Raw genomic sequence first — 20,847 nt, 5'->3', positions numbered from 1 at the left:
TTCAGGCCCTGACCCTCACTCCAGGACTGGACCCCACCAGCTATCCATTGCTGTGCTATTGCCTTCTTCTACCAGCACATGGAGAAGCCTGTCTACAGCAGGGAGAACAAGGACAGCACTTCCAGCACAGATAGAGCAATTTCCAACATCAGACTTCCAGCATTAATGGAATCAGTTTCCCTTTGCGACATTTCACACACACACACACACACACACACACACACACACACACACACACACACACACACGAGCTCACAAGAAGACCAACAGAACCAACTAAATAGGGCCCACAGAGGTTTGTAGAGACTGAAGCACCAACTAAGGACCATATATAGACTGGACCTAGGCCCCTTACACAGATGTAGCCGAAGGGCATCTCGGGCTTCATGTGGATCCCCTAGTAAGGGGACCATAGGCTGTCTCTGACGTGGACTCTTGCCTGATTTTTGATCACTCCCTCCTAATGGGGCTGCCTCACCAGGCCACGGTGGAAGAGGACACACTCAGTTTGGATTTGACCTGATTGCTGCGGTAGGTTGGGGGAGGGCTCCACTTTTCTGAGGAATAGGGGAGGGAGAGGGAAGGGGACGAAGAGGGAGGGAACATATGACCAGAAGGAGGGGCGAGGCGGCTATGAATAAACAAACAAACAAACAGGAAAACACATTGTCTTTCAAGAAGACAATATGTGTATTTAAAATTTTATACTGTTTTAAATTATATTACTAAAATTCTTCCAAAATCTTAAGTCAACAAAACAAGAAAACCAAAACAAAGACAAAAAAAAAAATTCAGTCAGATAAATTGATGGAAGCCAGGGCTACATCTGGTATCTCAGGCTCCTCCAATGGGTGGGTTGTTTCTGCCTCCTCGGGGTCCTCTGTTTTCTTGTGCTGACCAAAATGGAGATTGAGGTCACAGAGCAGGATCTGGGAGAGTTCTGAGTAAGAGAGAAGACACAGTGTCTGGGGTCAGAACAACTCTTACTGCTTTAAGGAGCTATTTCCTCACTTCTAATGACTTTTCAAATATTACTGATCAAGCTACTACCCAGGTGACCCATTTTTGAGTTAACCACGGGTATAATGTAAAAGCTGACTAAAAAAGCTTTTCACGCATCTACTCAGTGATCTTCCTACACTGTACCTTTGTGTAAATGTATGTTAAAGCTAGCTAACTTACACATGTACACAATGCAGAGAATCGGGGCCATCCATAAAACATTACAAAGATAGGCATCTGTTTTCAATTTAAATCTCATAGTCTTTTATTTTCAGTGTGTCTATGGTGCCCACATGCCTCATGTGTGCTGGACAAGCAAGCCCTCTTTCATTGCTACATGGCCTGGATATTTTTATTTATAAGGGACAGAGAACTGCTGGAAATATCTGCATAGAGGCTTATTATATAAAAATATAGGCAGAAGTTGTGTCTGTGTGTGGCCGCCCCTGGAGTAATGCTTATAAACAGTAGCACACGACACAGCAGGAAGATGGAAAAGAACCTGGCCCCTGTTGACATCTTTATAACTCTGAATTAATTTCAGGGCTGCCTCCACTTCGGATTGTCACCTCTCATGGTGCACATCGTGTAAGATATTTGTTACTTGCAGTTGCAGGACTCACAAGTGACCTAGGCAACACCTACAAATATCTGAGAGTTGTAAGAATAATTATACATTCAAAATCATTCTCATGAATAATAATGGGGCTTATAGGCGAAGAGAGTAGGGGTGTGGGTTTCAGCTAATCCCTGAGGAGGCACTATCTTAAATGAAATGGGCCAGACACAGACATAGGGGAGGGGAGTAGGGGGGAAGTGGGAGGAAGGGAGGAATGGGAGGATACAAGGGATGGGCTAACAATTGAGATGTAATATGAATAAATTAATTTTAAAAATTAAAAAAAATAAATAAAATGAAATGGGCTAACTAATGAGAGTTCGCCAGCATGCTGGCTGAGGGAGAGCTTATCTCCAGAAATACTCAGTCACAGAACTAGCACATGGCCAGGAGAGAATAAGAGACCATATCTATGACTGACTAAGCACTCTGACATATATAGGTCTGTTATTACACCAAGGATATATTTAAAATGAAAACCACTTCACTTACACAATGGGACTTTTAATTCTTAATCTGGCATAACCTCAGAGGCTGAGTAAGGATTCATGGGTGAAGACTGAGTTTTGTAGGGTGTGATATAGTCATGTAGCTGCATTGAAGGGAAGGGTGGGAGGTCAATTTAGAACGGTTAGCTACACGGGAAGGCGTGTTTGTGTCAGAACTAGGGATTCGGGCTTAGCACCTTTAAAAATACAATTTAAATTATACTATAAACACTTAACAGGGCACTTATAACTAGTGGAAAACTACCCGAGCTGAAGTACACATTAGCTTTACCATGTCTTTTATAAAGGTGGCATGCAAACGTGTTGGCTGACTCCATCCTTACCTTTCATCTTCTTCACCTCCAAAGAGATTGTATTAATGTTCTTAATCATGGCCTCCACTCTTTGCTTGTGGTCATAGTGATTATTCTTAAACATCTGATTATAAAAGAGAAACAGAAGCGCTGTGCACACCAGAGCTTTTTACACTGCGGAGTGAGTGTGAGATGCCTCGGCAGGCAAGAGCACACAGAGGTCCTCCAACCTAAGTTCAGTTCTCAACTCTCACACTGGGCATCTGCCTCCCAGAACTGCCTGTAACTCCAGATCCAGGGATCCAGGGTTCTTTCCTGGCCTCTTCAGACACCCGTTGCACACATGGGTTATTTTCAAAAGAAATATTTATGTAAAATTTAAAAATAATTTATAAAAGAAAAAAATTGTTATTTCAGGACTGAAGTCACTGTTTTTTCTTGGACCCAGGAAAGCATCAACCTGTTTTGTTTTTCCAAGTGAAAACTATTGCAAATGGGATTTTTAGGGCGATTCTCTAATCAAATCACATCCACAAGATGGGCCCTTACAATAGAAATAAGGGTCCCTCTATAGGACTCCTCAAAATTTACAAACTATTACAGTTTAGCCATTGTGTGGGAGCTTTCCTAATTGTACGTGGGTTCACTGTCTCTTATTCTTGAATGACAGTTCCCACTTGTAGTTTCTTTAAACATATGTTAAAACTAAAATGTAATGTGGTTATAAGTAAGCACTTGGCTATCTGAAATGTATAAATCACCACACTGTGTTATGTGCAGTACAGTAAACAGATCTAACCAAGACTGTCTACGGAGAGATAGTTCTCTAGATATTAACTAAGCTTTTCGTCAAACCCCTCAAAATGACTTGAAACAATAAGCCGCAGTTACTTCAGACAGCTCCTGCTGTGTAAAAGCTGAAATCAAACGAATTATCAAGTGAAACCTTGTCTTTGTGTTTTCCTGTATTTTCCAGTCCTTTGTCCTATTTCCCCTTAATCCCTTTATGGTAGCTGTAAATTCATTTCTTTTCCAGTCATCAATGAATAAAACACACTTTACATCAATCTCTAAGACCCTGAATTTTGGTCCCCCGCCCCCCCCCCCCCCAGACAGGGTTTCTCTGTGTAGCCTTTGGCTGTCCTGGACTCCCTTTGTAGACCAGGCTGCTCTCGAACTCACGGCGATTTGCCTGCTTCTGCCTCCCAAGTGCTGGGATAGTAATGCCAATAGCAATCTCACTTGGACATACCAAACCCAGGATTCGGGTTTGAGGGGAAAAAGAAACGTAGTTTTAAATAATTAGTGTAAAGCCTAATAATGCTAAAACATGAAAATGAAACGAAATAATCGGAATGCCCTGAGCCCCACCCAGTGGGTGGAGGAATGTCAGAAGACTTAGGTTGCCCAAATCCCAGAGGGCTGGCTACAGTTCAGCCTTATCGTTATTCAAATGACACTTAACTGGGCACAGAAGATCCACGCCCTGAAGACTAGACAGCGTCACAAGCCAACATGGCACACACTGAGGTCGTGACGTCACTAACACACTTGCTCTCAGGATACAGCTCAGAAGCCCCAAGCTTTCCTCCTGAACCACTGCAACACCTGTGTTGCCACTGCCCAGCGCCTGCTCCAAGGCGGCTGAAGACAGGTAGCCTCGGAGTTTCTCGAAGTTTCCACAGCCCTCGTCCACCCACCGTGTGCCCCTTCTCCACCCACTCCGAAACCCAAAAGTTAGCCTGGTGATGAATGGCTTCGAATAACCCTCACCTTTCTAACTGTTCACCACAAATAAAAGCCTCGCCACACCCCCAACAGTCAGCCAGCTCAACACAGGGTGTGGTGAGAGGGCGGGAAAGCCAGGCTATCCTTCCTGGTTGGCCAGCATCGCTGCCCACCCGATTGGCTACTGTCATGGACTACAGCAATCTGATTGGATGATTTCTACACCTATGGCATTCTGGGAATTGTAGTCTTAGATCGGAAATTCAACGGAAAATTTTGGATTCTAGGCTGTGACTCCTTCTGATAGTACCAAAAAGGCTATGACATTTTTGCTTCCTACGTACTGGCTTTATAACTCTTACCTGTATTATCTTTCCATAGCACAGTGTTGGAGGTAAGGGCAGATTCTAGATTGACTGTGTTTTGGGTTGAAGCCGACTCTGCCACTCGTCAGTTGCATAGATGCAGATCGACCGTGTAACCACTCTGAGACCTTATCTCCTTCCCGATCTTATGGAGCTACAAAAGTATCATGGGATAATACTTTGAGGACTAAGTGAGATAATTCATCGGAGGTGTTTGGCGGGTGGTAATTGTCCCGGAACAGTTTGCTAGTATCATTCTTATAAAATTTTCAGATGAGTACGAGACAGAGGAGCTGACAAATACAGTGGTTTCTTGTCAAGTGGAGAAGCTGGAATTCAATCCAAGAGGAATCTCTGCCACCACAAGCTTAGAAATTGGCCCACGTCTCGAAAAATCAAAAAAAAAAAAAAAAAAAAAAAAGAAAAGAAAAAAAGAAAAAGAAATTGGCCCAGGCATTTCACATGATGCTCTGGGCTATTATCCTCGACCCGCTAAGACCTTAGGTCTCCAGCAGCAGGTGCTAGGGCATTCTGTTTTCCCTAGGTCTTGCATATAGTTCAGGTGAGCCTCCTTGAACCGTGCCTTCCTTGCAACCCACAGCAGTCTGTTAGTCACTTTATGTTTAGCTTACCCTCCGCTTAACAATGCAGAAATTGTCTGATGGAAAGCAAATGAAACTAAGCTTCAGCTCTGATCATAGCTGGCTGTATAGGTCTAGAAGGCAACCTTTTTCTCCCAAGTCTTCATTTTCTCATTGGGTTTCCTTGTGAGAGGCACAGGCTAAATTTCACTCACTGTTGGGTTAACATTTAACTGCCTATTGTAGCCTATATTATTATGGTACCTATAAGTTATTATTGCTATCATATCTTAAACTTCCCTCTCTGTCCTTTTAAATTTACTTAAAAAAATAACACCACCAGTATAAGTGGAATAAAGCATGACCAGCAGGTAACAGAACACAAAGGCAATGAAAATGGGACAATATTTTACATTATGTGAGCTTACCTCTTGATGCCATTTCTTCAGAGCCTGGTCTTTATTTAAATGAGTTCTTGTTGGTCAGGAAAGAGTTACAGACAGTCTAGAACAACCCGAGGCTTCTATCTGAATGGAATCAGAAAGACTGAAAGAATTGGAAGAGCACTCACCCACCATCAGCAGCACATCCTTTTTGATGCCTATGTGCCCCATATAAGCATCCTTCCTATCACCGGTGGGATTTGTCCATGCGTTTGGCAATCCAGGATTAGATGCTCCCTGACAATCCTTCCCCTTTTAAGGGTTGCTAATCCTCAGTATGCTAGATATAAAATTTCAAGTTCCCAGAGACAGCCTTTCTGAAGCAGCCTAGTGCTACGGTTTTATACAGTTTCCTGTGCCAGTATTTCTCTCACATAATATTTTTAATGTAAACACTTGATGTCCTATTTCTGTTAGACATGGTGAGTTATGAGCATATAAGTAGGCTCTAAACAATTGACAATGAATGTTCTCTGAGCTGATTCTGTATCGTGTGCTATGTTAGGAGATTTTCTCTTCTGGCAGCTCTGAAGTAGCTATTATCCCAGTTACATAGAAAAAAGCAGCTTACTCTCACAGAGCTTAATTCCTGCCCTGCTCCAGGGGCCACAGCCAGGAAGTGATAGAGCCAGAGTTTTTTTGAGTCTCTGATTCAGTCTGTGCACCATTCTGGCCGTCTCCTAGGCCAGGGTACCACCCTGGCATCCTGGATTTTTACCCCTCTCAAATTTCTGTGTTAGCATGCTAGCACCCAGCGCCTCAGAACTCTACTCTACTTGGAAAGCCTTTAGAGCAGTGATTGTGCCTTAAAACAGAGAGGCTAAGATTTGACCGCCCCCCCCCCCCAGGCACATCTGAACAGTACCTAATATGGCGAAGGACCCTAAGATGTAGAAAAAACCAGGGATGTTCACACACAGAGCAATGAACATTCGTGGACACAGCAGGAAGGAGGCCTCCTGCAAGCCCAGGAGCCTCAGAAGATACCAAAGCTTTGGACCACTGGACCTTGATCTTGCAGCCTGCAGAACTACCACAGGCTATTTCTGTTGCTCAACATACTCTGTCAGCGGTGTCCTGTTAGGTCTACCTAGCACACTGTTGGTAAATGAGCCCACCCTGGCTCCCAGTACTTTCAGTTTTAATTGGCCATTGAACTTAAATAGACACAGAATAACGCAGACACAGGCACATAAATTTGGGGTAGTCAGCACAGAGTGACTGACATGCATTTTCTGAGTTAAAGAGAGACAGCAACAATACAGAATAGAACATGCTAGCCTTAGTGTCTTACAAAAAGCAAGGCTAATTTAACATCAAAACAGCAGGAAGAATACAGTTTCAGAATAGAACTGACTTACCAGCAAAGCTTACCATGTGTCCTCTTTTCCCTCTTCTCCCTTATTCTGAGGTGGAAATTTCACCTCGTGCCTGTGCAGGTGTGTAGGTGTGCTGGAAACCCCCCCAGTAGATAATAGCAGCAAAAGGTGCGCAGGGGGGGGGGTGTTCGGAAGAACTATTGTTTTCGTAGGTGTGCAGAGATAGTGTCATAATTGGAGAATCTTGAAAGTCAAGTGCTTATGAGGGCCGAGACAAGGTAGTATGTGGGGTTCAGGGTGCACTGAGTCTATTTCAGAACCCATTTAGTGTTTTCACTAACTGGCATTGCCTTTACTTACTGGGCTTAGAACTTGTCTTACTGGACAACAAAACCGTCTGCCTGCACATTGGCTCTGAATCCCTCTTACAGATTGGAGTGACTGTCATTTACAACAGGACATCATTTGTTATTCACAAAGAATTGACTTCATATCAGTGAAGAACTCGGAAAGGTCAGCTGTGGCAAGCTGCTGCCTTAGGCGACAATGACAGCTTATTGTAGTTTGTTCTGTCCTTGAGCAGCTAGTTACACATTCTGTTCTTGTGGAATTTTCCCCAAAGAAAATAAAACCTAAAAGACATGATCTGCTACTTACAGCTTGGGACTCTTATAGTTGAAATCTAGGGGGACAAAATCTATTGTCCTTATTAATTTTGCAGTAGCACTTTACCAGAACCCAACACAGGTTGCAGTTCTTGAGTCTAATCTTAATCAAAGAAAGGAGATTAAAAAGCTGGTTAAATTCCCCATAAAGAGGAAAGCTGTTTCAGAACAAGGTGATTAAGCTATTTATGGAGCTGAATGGAGCTCAGTCTTATGGCAGAATCTTGACATAAAGCCTTAGTTTTTAGGAAAACAAATTGAGTAAAATTACCTTAGTTTGGATGGATCTCAGGGCTCCTGCCTCTCTCCTCTGCCTGCTTATTGTCAGTTAAAAGTGCTGGTTACTGTGTCTAAGGATGGATGCTCTTGGGATTCTCGGCTCCCGTCCCTGGGAACATGAAGTTTTGAGGTAGCAGTCCTGATGCACACTAGCATCGTTATCTTAAAGGCATAACCGGGGCCAGAAAGATCAGGAAAATTTCCTGTAGGTCCAGATGACAGGCTCCCATGGCTGACTACAGGAAGGAAGCAAGGAGCACTTAGAAGACCCTGGCTACTGTGATGGGAAGTGAAAGTTAGTGTCACTGCCTACTGCCAGCTTCCAGAAGCTGGTGCCAGGCAGTCATTTGTTCTTTCTCCCAGGGAAACACCTTCTGAAATGTAGACTAATGTTAGCAACCTGAATCTACATTGCTCCTCACATACCTCCAAGTAAGTGATCACAGTTGTGTCCCGATATCTGTCTCCCTCTGAGATAGGGAGCTACCCAGATAAAGCTGCCAGGTAAAATCTAGGATACTCAGCTACATTGGAATTTTACAGGAATAATAGAAAATTTCTAGGAAGTGTCTTATATGACACACTTAGGCTGAAAATTTATGATTTGTCTGAGATTCAAATTTAACCAGGACCCCTTGCATTTCTGTTTGCTAAATCTGGCATATCTCTAACCCAAACACTTCAAGTGTGAACACGGCAGTTGCGAATCCTTGTAGTCAGTGGGTGCAAAAGCCAAGAGAAAGATGAAGCCTCCCCTCGAAGTGTTCAAAAATATTAACATGGATGCACTTACTGTGTCGGGGTTTGTCTCTCCTTTTCCTCCAGTGCCCCTGTGAGGCCCTAGTTGTCGGAGAGCGCTGGCACTGTCCAACGAGGCACTGTGTTTACCAGTTGCTTGCCATGCCTTTTTCCTTGAAAATTCTTTGTGCTTACCTTCTTAGATATCCCTTTATCTAGCAAGGCGTATTCATGACACAAGTTGTGTTTATTTCCAGAAATCCACCAATCAGAGGATACCTGCCTCTGTCCCAAAATAAAATATGTTTCTAATTCTATTATGTCAGCCATCCATCCCATAACAATACTTCCTCTGTTTATTAAAGGCATAGATCCTGATCTGACGTTGCCTGCCTCGGGGCACTGTGCTCCCCCCCTACCTCCTTGCATTCTCATCAGCTGTCCATGGAGTGAGGAATGACATCTTTATGGAAGGATTTATTAGAATGAAGTCAATTGCGCTAGGCTATAAGGGTACTCATCTTTTGTTATGAAAAAGTGCATATGTGTATAAAAGCAGATTTGGAAGACTATCCCAGAGCACTTGGGCAAGGGTAACTAACACTTATCATTAAGGATTTAAGGCCAGCTTCTTTGTCATTTTTTTTTCAGTTATAATTTAGCCCCTAGTGCCGTCTCTCTGTCTGAAGTTCTTCTGATCGTTGTTCAGCATGGCAAACGAGCCACATTCAAGCAGAGCTCTTCAGACCTTACGATGATGTGCCACCATTACTCAACAGGTGTGTAAATGACTTGGCAAATCTAAGGAGGGGCCCTCTGTATCTCTGTGGTAACCCAGGTGGCCTGTGCCCTTACCATACCCGAAGGAACGCTGGCTTACAGCATCCCTGGGCGCCTTCTCCAAGACTCAAATGCATGACCACAACCCAACTTACTACATTCAGGGGACATTTTCTCTTTAGATAATTATGTAATTCCACATCTAAATAAGATCCACGTCAGTAAAGAGCTTTGGGTGGAACGCCTGCCCCAGCTTGGGTGGAAACAGACTCACACTGTCTGCTTTGATCACTGAGGTGTGATGGAGGTACGAGAGCACACTTTCAAGATCTTTCCAGTTTCGCTCATTCTGTCTGTTTAGTGGCCTTTTCTGTTACTGTTCTCTAGTTTTGTGTACCCCATAATGGAAAGTCAAGAGCTCATGCCTGAGATACGGTTTATAAAATACATGTTTCTAGATGTGTGTTTTTGTACACAAAACTCTCCCTACATCTATTTCTGCTGTTATGTCCTGGTGTAGGACAACTTCTTTCCTACGGGATTGTCCTCACTGCCACCCACAGCTACTCTTGCCTGCTATGATCCACTTTTCCCACAGGACGGTGGGCTAAGCTGTTGAAAGTGTAAATTGGACCATGCCCATCCCTCCTGTGAGCACTCTATTGATTCTCTCTAGCACTGGGAACAAACCTCACCCTGATCCACCAAGCTCCACTTTCCTTTATATTCTTCCCCTCCCTCCTTGTCCCCCACCCACCCACCTGAATCCTGGTGCATGATTGTGTACAGTTGTTTCCTGATGAGCCCCGCAGATGAGTTCCTTGGCCTATGGGGAACAAAGCCATCTGTCTTCTCACATCACCCCATCCTGCACTGCAGCCCCTTCTTTGCCTCCGTGCAACACTTGCTAGTATTTGGGGGAACGTTTGCATCTCTATGTCTGTGCATTCATTGTTGGGTTTCAAGCTGGTCTCCTTTCTGGTAACACTTAGTAGGGAGAGCACCGTCCTGATAACATCCTTCACCCCTCTGCCTAGTGCGATTCCTGACACACAGTAAATGCTCAGTGTCTTTATCCAGCAGCTGGATGTGCAGACTGGACATGGCCATGGCAGCACCCTAGAAGGTCAGAAAAATGAAAACGAGTGTTGCCCTCTGGTACTCTGCAGGATGCTAAGCCAGCCTTTGGCAGTAGAAGCTGCACATTGACGTCTTCTGAGACCTCTAAGGACAGCAGTGGCTGGGCAGACGTTATGAATTGCAGCCGTCCACACACGGCAACCCCAAACTAAGGGCATCCCCATCATTCTGCCAAAGTCCCCACCGAGTAATAGAAAGCAGACTCAGAGCTGTTCTAAAAGCCACAGCAGGAAGGACCTTGGGACTGTCTCAGCTGTGGATCGTCATTTAAATAAAAATCAGATGACTTAGGATCTGTCCAAAATGAAGGATGTTTTAATACTTTGTGTGTAAAAACACTGGTATTTTGCTTCTGTTTTATTAAACAGATTTTATTATTTTTCAGAATCTTGTCAGGGTAATCATTTTATGGGTAGATGAAATATTTAGCCCTGCACTGCAGGACTTCTTTCTCAGCAATTACCTTGTGGCACTTCTTCTGTAATTAGGTTTCCGCCTAGGACTTTTCCCTGGGTCTGGGTAATAAATGAAATATGACCAGAATTTAAATTTGTCAATTACATGCAAGCACCATGGGTAAACACAACAGAGCCATGAATTCCAAACCGCAGGCTGTTCCTGGGGGGGGGGGGGCTGGGTCAGATGCTCTGAAAATTAAAATGGAAATAAAACTACTGACTGCCAAGCAAAACGCAGCCCCCAAAGAAAGCAGAGCTCCCCAAACACTCCTGTGTGATCCTTCCAAACTGTGAGCTCTTGATTACAAATTCTTCTAGCTTGAAAAAATGACAATTCCAGGAGTGAGCAGTGGATTTGCATCAAAATAATTCATGTAGGTTGTGCTTGCCTGCCTATGAATGCATTTCTTGAAGCCAGATCAGGGCAGCTTGGAGACACAGTAGGACTGAGCGCCAGAGGATCCTGCAGCCTGCTAGTGGCACCTTCCATGAGCTGTTCAGGGAGATTTGGAGCTGGGATCTGAGGTCTCCCAACAGCTTTCCCTGACTCGACTTCAGTTATCGCTCCTGTGGGGCCCTCTGCTGACCATCTCTTGTACAGGGGGATGTCTTAGCTTTGGTACTGTTAGAGACTGGCAAATTATATTTCATTAACACACACACACACACGCACACACACACACGTGCGCACACATGCACGCACCCCATCACTTATTCATTCAACTAGTATGACTCTTCCTTCAGTCTCTCTTCACTGTCAATCACCATGTTACATTTTATGCACCTAGCACTGAGTCCAGATGGGCAGATCTTTAGCTGTCTGGGTGGCTGTGATGTGGCAGAGACAAGCTGGTTCCCAGACCACACTAGTACAGTCCTGTTGATGCTCAGGACTATGACATGATGAGCAGTCCGTCATTAGGAGGGTTCATTGTTGTGCAAACTTTGTAGAGTGCAGCTACTTCTGTAAACCGAGACAATGGTACATCACCAGGGCACATTAGGTTGCATGATCTCGTGAGACCACTGTCCTGTAAGCAATCCTTTGCTGACCGAAGCATCCATATAGAGCTCATGATCTGTATATGAAGTGACCACTTAAATAGACATTGTCCATTGTGGAACGAGTCATATCACATGAGTGATGCAACATGGACGTGGTGGCTGTCGGCAATAGCTTCTCTGAGGAAGGGACATCCGAACTAGGGTGAGAAGGAAAGAGTTAGGCAGAGGGAGCATTGTGTTAAAGAGTATTGAATGAGGGGTGTGGGGGATCAGGGACAGAGCTAAATTCAGGAGACCCTCCTTATCAGCAGTTTCTCTCTTTGTGGTTTCAGTTACTTGTCATCAAACATGCTACTACTGCCTTAATAGTATACAGCAAGTATGCTATTGAAATACTTAGTAGAAAATTCCAGAAACAACATAGTTCATAAGTTGTAAATAACTTTTATTGTAACATTGTGATGGCTGGCTTTAATGTCAGCTTGCCACAAATTAAAATCACGTAAGAAGGGAACTTTGACTGAAAAGTGTCCCAGTTCCTTTAATTAATGTTAGAGGGCCCAACCCACTGTGATCGATGCCACTCCTGGGCAGATGGTCCTTGGCTGGATAAAAAGTAAGATGAGCAAAGCCATGGGGAGAAGCTAGGAGTAAATTTCTCCATGGCCTCTGCTTCAGTTCCCGCCACCAGGCTTCTGCTTGCATTCCTTCCCTGACTCCTCTCAGTGGCCTGGAGTGGCGGAGTGCAAGTCAAACGAACTCTCCCCCTCCCAAGGTGCTTTTGCTCATGGTGTTTTGTCACAGCAACAGAAAATAGACCAGTGCAAATATACTGCAGTTGTCTTATTTTGCTATTAGGTTCATTAATCTCCCACTGTGCCGAATTTGTCAAGTAAACTTTATCGTAGACATGTACATATGCAGAAAGCAGAGGAAGACCTGGGTAGGTGAAGTAGGAAGTGGATATGTATTTTGACATGGGCCAGTCATGCTAATCCCACTTTCCCATACTGACCTAATAGACGTGTGTCTATGTGTCTGTACCTTCTTCATTCCCTCACTGCCCTGGCCAGGGTACCAGGACCCTAGACACACAGGACACGGAGTACATATAGGAAAATTTAGGGTATATAAAGAGTTTGACATTACCTCAGTTTCAAGCCTCCCCAAAGAGTCTTGGAACATTCCCCTCCACAAGGATAAAGGGGTTGAGTCCTTTGGCAAAACAGAAAATGAGACCTGATGCCAGCTACAACCGGCTCAGCCCAGTCAGAGAGAAAGACTGAAAAATAAATGCGGCAGACACTTTGGGGGTCTCAGTAATGCCAGCGATGTGTTGAAGGGATGTAGGGGAGATTGCTTCCTAGGGAAATTTCTTGGCAATCTTAGCAACAGCATAAAGGCACAGCTTCTGCCCAGCTGAGCAAGCTTGAGCCCAGCTTGTCTAAGCCTCAGTGCCCTCGGGTGTACTGTGGGTATAAATCATTTCTGAGGCTCTCATAATGAAATGAAAAACTAAAGATCACACCTAGAAGCTCTGTTTTCCATTGTCATCTGTCACCAAGTTCATGCTGAGTCTTTTCCCTACATTTTGTGTTCATCTTGTTTCCAGGCTCCATGTGAATAAAATACATGCCCAAGTTTCTACATAAGGAAGCCCACTTAGAGTGCAAAGTGGGTTTAAAAGATTTCCAGTGTCCCAGTCCTTGCACCGAGGCCACACTTGCTGGATTTGGGATGCAATGCTCAGAACGGATTGTTAAGAAGAACCCAGAAGTTTCTAACAGCCTAGCATGACGTGGTTCTGCGTGTAAGTTCCAGCTCCATGCTGTGTATGACAATGGTGCTGGCTCTCAGGATTTGGCTTCTGCCTGTCCAAAAGGAGGGTCATTTAAGAATTTACCCAGGAGGGCCCTTGTGAGTGTGGCACTTGCCTTTCTCTGCTAACATATGCTAATGTCCCCTATTTTTTTTAAAGGGTAGGAAATTGTGTGGTTAGCCAAAGAAAGGGGTTAGAGTGGGAATGTCTTTTCTATTGGCCCTGGAGTTTCTGTCACTTACAGACTTCTTTCCCCAAAGTTTATTCTGGCATGAAAAAAGAGGAAGCTGGCTCTCTGGAGGTCCCCAACAAGCTGACAGATGTCCCCTAAGGCAGCTTTCAACAGAGCACTATTCTTTATCATAATTATTATTCTTTGTGATTTACAGTCGGACTATAAGCCTTTGGGCACAGTCATGGAGCAGGGCTGGAATTAATAAATCTGATCTGTTTCCTTCTTAATTCATGGCGCTGACAAAATTAAAAAATGGAGACGGGTGGGGAGAGACTAAGCAAACTGGGTTCAGAGGCAGGCGTGGGATGTGTGACAGAGCATGACCGGGTCAGACCTGCAGCTACAGCAAGTCAGGCTAATAGATCAAGGGAAGCTTGAGGATTCCCCCAGAAAGCCACAAACCTTTCCAGTCCAAACCCATGTTGGTTAAGGATTCTACAGCTCTGGGATCATGCACAAAAGTGTTAAAGCAGCAGGCTGCACTGCCTACTGCTGTAAGTCCTAGCCAGGGCCTGAAGGTCACATATCTAGCTATGGGTAGACCTGTGCTCCCATTGAAGACTAAACCAAAGCCTATGGCTTTAATCTTTACCATACTGGCTATGAATGCAGCATATTATACTTGTTTAAAAATTTATTGTGCAACCTCGAATTCATCCAGGTGAATGAAAAGAAGTCTAATAAGTGCACATGGATGTTTTTCTGTCTTAGAGTAATTTCTCACTAAATTTTCTCTCCTCCACTATTTCCCAATTATATGATATTTACTACGGGAACAGCATATTAGAGAAAATATTGTTTCCCGAAGTCACCAAACTCATTGTTTGGATCTTACACGTGCCTTATAGGCCCAAGTGCTAAAAGGCTTGGTTGTCAGCAGTATTGGTAGATGGTAGAACCTTAGGAGATGCGCATAGTCAAAGAAATTTGGATCATCGGTGGTTGGTGTGCCCTTGGGAGGGATCTTAGGATCCTGGCCCCTTTCCTGCTGTCATGAAGGGAGCAGCTTCCTCCATTTTGGAATCTCGCCCACAGTTACGGGAGGTGTTGCTACAGGCCCAAAACAATAAGACCAAAGGACTGTGCACTAAACTTTCTGAAACTGTGAACCCAATAAACATGTGTTTCTTAAAGTCATTCACTTCAAGCGCTTTGTCTGAATGACACAGATGCAACAGCAACAGCAGAAATACAGACACTCAGGCATTGTGCTGTCCCTCAAATCCCATTTTTCGCCAAAGTCACGAAAGCCATGGGAAAACCTTCATATCACACCCACCTTAAGAGTAGACGTATTTTCCCCATTACACTGTGCCCATTTTTTGGTGTTGGGACATGGCTCCAATCACTGCTGAGTCAAGAAATGGTAAACGGCAATGGTCCTCAGTGGGCGTTTTGTCTCTATTGCAAGACAGCAGGATCTAAACTCTCCCCTCAGCAAGATGTCAGTCAACATCGCTGGCATTTGGGGTGTTTCCTTTTAGTGAATGCCAGCAGATGCCCAGATGCTATGCATCCTCTACCACGTCCAAGTCAAGTCCTCACCTGGGCCACAAGCACCTTCTCCGCATTGCTAGGCTGTGTACTATAGTCAATGTGTTATTTTTTTAAGTTTTTTATTAAAAGAACTGAAATTGTTCACCATAAATAACATTTGTGGACATAGGTGTGTTTAGCTTATTTTAAACATTATACAGTATATAACGTGTATCAATATCACACGGCACTCCATTAATATGTATAATTATGTGTTAGCTAAAAATGAATAAAAATTAAATCTAAATATATTCAATTTACAATTATATTTGATGTTAGGGAAATGAAATATAAAAGAATGATGAACAAAATACAGTGATATTCAGAAGTGAAACAGAAATACTACTTTAAATGAGAAGGAAAGTAGGGGGAAAGCCCCTAATTATCACGTGTTCCCCCAAAGAAAAGTAAGTGACCTTCAGTCTCTTAGGAAGATGTCGCTATTGTAATGCACAGCCTTCCAGCCTCCCCAACCCCTTATTGTGCAGCCTTTGAGAAAGGACTGATCTTTCAAATGTCCTAAATGTTTAAGAGGACAAGAAAAGTCCTGTTATCCCTCTCAGAGAGAAGGCAACCATAATCTCTATTATGTAAACACTTTCAAAGCAGCAGCCTGTTCAAAGCTGTTGCTAAGTCATTTGTTGCTATAGCAATGCTTGGTCCTGGAGGCAACGCACAGCCATCCTGACTCCAGCCTTCAAACAACCACCCCTATCTCCCTCACACCCTAGGGGAGGGCTCACTTTGCCAAAGCTGTTCATTTGAATTAGCAGCTCCCATCTCAGCCATTTGAGTTTCTTGTGCTTGCTACCCTGTCCTGTCAGGGCCTTTAACAGCAGTTAGAGCAATATATTGAGGTCTGGGGGGTTTGGATCAGCAATTCTTGGTGTTCTGAGGACATCTGAGGTAAGCAATGTTCTCCGCTGCCATCTTGGATGCTTGCAACAGAGGTCAAAGCGAAATTAGATTAGTAGCTTAGGGGTACAATCTTGTCCCGATTAAAAAAAAAAACGGTGGCAATACCACAGTCACTAAAACCCACATAACCACCGGACTAAGTACAAATCTGAGACTGTTCTGAACTGCTCTGAGGAGGTTACATGCAGCTGCAGGGTATTCATTCTAACTGTAGGAAGAGGCTCCACATGCTTAATGTGGACGAGGGCTTGCTTTGGCTCACACACCTTCAGACGGTCCGTGGTTGTTTGGCCCAAGTCTTAGGGTTTCTGTTAATGTGATAAAACACAATGGCCCAAAGCATGTTGAGGAGAAAAGGGTTTGTGTGGCTTATACTTTCATCATTGCAGTTCATCACTGAAGGAGGTCAGGACAGGAACTCCAACAGGACAGGAAACGTGAGGCAGGAGCTGCTGCAGAGGCCATGGAGGGGTGCTACTTACTGGCTTGTTCCTCATGCCTTGATCAGCCTGACTTCGTATAGAACCCAGGACCATCAGCCTAGTGATGACCCCACCCACAATGAGATGGGCCCTCCCTGTCAATCACTAATTAAGAAAAATGACTTAGATACTCACCTACAACCTAATTTTATGGATGCATTTTCTCAATTGAGGTTCTCTCCATACAGATAACGCTAGCTTGTGTCAAGTTGACATAAAACCAGCCAGCACAGCTCATTGTATTTGAGCAGATTCATTGTGGCATGTGTGTGTGTGTGTGTGTGTGTGTGTGTGTGTGTGTGTGTGTGTGTGTGTAGGAGTCCAGGGATAAGAACTTACAAGGGCTTACTTATCAGTGGTCTACTTCCTCCAGTGAGGCCTTACTTCCTGAAGCTTCCATACCACTATCTGGGGAACAAGCATTCAAAACATGAGCCTGTAGGTGACATTTTCTTTTCAGACCATAGCAGAGTCTTTAAGATGTCCTTGTTTTCAGATGGCACCCTTTCACTCGGGCCAAGTCCCCAAGGTGACTGAGAAATAACTGCACTCGAAGACTACATGTTTACTGTGGGATGACAGTGCCACATTAAAGCATTCCTATTGGCTAGTCTAACCTCATCTTCCTAACCTAAAAACCCCATATCCAGGGAGAGCTTTCCTGTAAGTGAACCATCCGTGATGGACCCAGGGAAAGAATGCCAAGCCTGACCATGATGATTCGTCTTAATTGATAACTTGACAGGTTTAGAATCATCCTGGAAACAAACCTGAGGTTTCCTAGATAAGGTTAACTGGGGTAGGAAGACTTGCCCACAATGTGGACCACAGCATTCCATGGGCTGTGGTGTTGGCATGAATAAGAAGGAGACAGGGGCCTGAGCAGAAGCATGCGTTACTTCACTCTGTTTCCTGATGCAACGTGGCCAGCTGCCCCAAGATCCTGCCACCATGATGTCCTCACAACATGGACTGTACCTTTGACAGGTGAGCCTTTCTGTCCTCACGTCGCCTTCATCGGCCATCTTTTCATAGCAATGGAGGAAATAACAGAGACACTGATAGCAAGCTGGGTTTGTTACTCTTGCTCCTGCCCTGCTGGGTCGCCCCAGATGACTGCATCTCTTCTCAAGGGCTTTGCTCCATCCCTCAGAGCTTGTCAATTACCTCTTGCTCCAGGCTCTGCGTTCTTCCCTTAGACCTTCTGGGCTTTAGCTAGAGATACACCCTCATTAGCCTACTTTATCCATATTTGCCTACACCGTGGCCAGCTGTCACGTATACACTACCCAGTTTGAATGTGCCCACTGTTTCCTGTTGACACCAATGGATTCGCTCCCCCACTTCTCCTCTGACTCATCACCGTCCTCATTTCTTCCACAATAGTCACCTCAACCAGTAATGGCTTCATGCATTATGTATTCGTCCCCTCGCTCTGAGAGTGAGTTGGGAGAGGAATGGGGCTTTTCTGACTTCCTACCAAACACCGCCCCCCACTACAGTCAGGATATCCATTTCCACAGCCTGGCTGTAGCGGAAGCGCTGGCTTGTTAACCAGAGCAAAACACGGGTGCCTGCTTCAGTGGAATTACCCAAAGGCTCCCGCTTCGAGATGGAAACAAAGGCTGTATTGCAGGTCTCTTTTTGAGCCAAGTTCCTTTTTCCTTTCTTGGGCTTGTCCTGATAGTCTAACCTCTACCCTTCCCTCATCCCCACCCCCGTCCCTGTTGGGCATGGGCTTTACCTTTCTTGGTGGTCCAGCCAAGTGGAATGTGTTAGTGATGTCACATACCTCCCGTCTAGTCTAACCTGGTCCTTGATCCTCTTGCAACCCCTCTCCCTCAGCCTGTGGCCTTTCACCCCGCCAGCTCTGTGCCAAAGCTGTAGAGGAACCGTGCAAAGTAGAAGAAAGTGCAGGTCCACGTTCACAAAAATGTGCTGGGACTCCCCACTGGCCGTTTGCTTAGCTGGGTGAAATTGAATGCACCAAGAGCTCTGATTGCTCATGTATGACAACAATGAGACAATCATCTGGGTCCAGGGCTTGGAAGTTGAAGCTATTTCTATTATACTTTGTTTTGATTTTTTTTTTTTTACCCTTATCGAGTTCCTAATGTACGCAGGATGAGTGTTGCTGTAAATGGTAGTGACTGGGTTCAGTGGTCTCTGTCTTTCGGCACTGAACTGCTGAGCTTGCTAATGCAGCTATGGATGGTGACCTTTGATTCAAGTACTTAGTTGACCCCAATCCACTCCTTCCTCTGCTGTTGACCAGAAGCCTCACAGATAGCATAAACAGTTGATTAGTACATATTCAGATATGTAATATACGTGGAGAAGTTGTCTAGAACCGTGAGAGAACCTCTTACCTGCAGTACCCGGCTTCCTGGGATGATGAACTGATGCGTTGGGATAATGAGCATCCTGTGATGCTTCAGAAGCTACTCAGCACACTTGAGCTCACAGCTGGGATGGTGTAGGGGCTGGCAGAAGCACCAGATGTCCTTATGGCGTTGGTGCCTTTCTCTCCACGGCAAAGGGTGTCATGTGTGGTGGGCAAACATTTCATGAATGTTAGCATGTAACAGTAGATCTGTGTGTATTTATGGTAGTGGTTCTAAAAGCAGACAATTATCTCCATAGTTTATGGACTCATGGCATACCTAACTTTTTCTTCACTTCTTCGGTATCACTGGGCTATGTAGTACTTCTGTTCCCTGGCCGTAGGAGTTTTTCAATTTGTAGTAAGTTTTAAAACAAATCTGCATATACTTAGGCTGCGCCACCCACCCAAGCCTGTATTACTTGTGGGTCAACTGTCCTGATGTGGTCAGAAACAGGGTCTTGAATTTTTGTTTCTTTTCCTCCCTCCTTCCTTCGTCCCTTCCTTCCTTCTTCCCTTCCCACTTTCTTTCCGCAGGACTGAAGTTGGCATCCGATGGGCTGTTGATGCAGGCGGGGCTGCATTTGGCTGCTTTTACAGCACTCAGAAGGGAACAGTGATCCCGGTGGGTGACTTTTTGAGATTTAGGACCACTCAGTACAATTCACAGTGCTCAACTCTTCACCGTGCAGTATATAGCTCCCTGAGGCCTGGGCTTGCCTGCCAGCCTCACCTCTCATCTCTCTAGTGCACCCATACGCCAACCTCCCGTCAGTCAGACGTGCCCCAGCCTTTGCCTTGGTTGCCCTGCTCGCCTCGCCTTTTCTCCTTGTCTCCTTGCAGAACGTCGAGCATGCTTCCAGACACAGTTGCTTCCCTGGGACATTAAATCAGTGCTTCTTACAGTATAGTCTGCTTGCAAACTGTCTCCCCAGTGAGAGACACCTAATAGGGCATTTTGACTAAGTAATTTTATGGCTATTGAATCTAGCAGTCATAAGCCTGTTTTATGGCTCACATTTTTCATTTTATTTTTCTACTAATTCATTTTTATTGCACTGCTGTCCCTCGATGTCCACAAGGGATTGGTTCCTGGACTCCCACAGACACTGAAGGCTACAGATGCTGAAGTTCCTTATATAATAAAAAGCTGTGGAGTTCATATGAGATACATACATACATGCATACATACATACATACATACATATATACATACGAACGTAAGCTATATTCTCCTTTATACTTGATGGACTGTAATATCTAACACAATAATTGCTATGTTAATAGTTGTCAGATTGTATTATTTAGAGAAGAATGGCAAGAAAAATGTCTCAGTGTGCACAGTTTTTCTGAGTTCTTTCAACCCATGATTGTGGATGTGGCGCTCAGGTGCCTTAGTCTGCATTCTATTGCTGTGGTAAAGACTACGGCCAAAAAAGCAACTTGGGGGAGAGTGGGCCTATTAGGTTTGTGGGTCTTGAATCACAGGCCATTAAGGAAAGACAAAGCAGGAACCTGGAGGCAAGAGTTGAAGCGGAGGCTGTGGAGGA

At 44.5% G+C, this 20,847-nt stretch overlaps 2 long non-coding RNA genes across 11 annotated transcripts; one reads left to right on the top strand and one right to left on the bottom strand.

Annotated features, from left to right (window-relative positions):
- Positions 1-666: 666 nt before the first annotated feature.
- Positions 667-8,801, bottom strand: LOC311586757. Of its 10 annotated transcripts, none has more exons than XR_014775643.1 (6): positions 8,597-8,801; positions 7,796-8,039; positions 5,526-5,624; positions 4,514-4,670; positions 2,454-2,547; positions 667-940 (listed from the first exon to the last, which is right to left on the bottom strand). It is a non-coding gene; the product is annotated as an uncharacterized lncRNA (long non-coding RNA). The 10 variants fall into 10 exon arrangements; XR_014775644.1 differs by having other exon boundaries at positions 5,526-5,620; XR_014775646.1 differs by having other exon boundaries at positions 7,796-7,912; positions 8,597-8,797.
- On the top strand, positions 4,681-10,830 carry LOC311586758. Its single transcript, XR_014775653.1, has 4 exons — positions 4,681-4,900; positions 4,970-5,078; positions 9,193-9,320; positions 10,402-10,830. It is a non-coding gene; the product is annotated as an uncharacterized lncRNA (long non-coding RNA).
- Positions 10,831-20,847: the final 10,017 nt, after the last annotated feature.

The sequence above is a fragment of the Acomys minous genome (assembly GCF_964271855.1).
Source record: "Acomys minous genome assembly, chromosome: 16".
Lineage (NCBI taxonomy): Eukaryota > Metazoa > Chordata > Mammalia > Rodentia > Muridae > Acomys > Acomys minous.
Note: the sequence above shows the minus strand (reverse complement) of the source record. Positions and strands in the feature narration are given on the sequence as shown.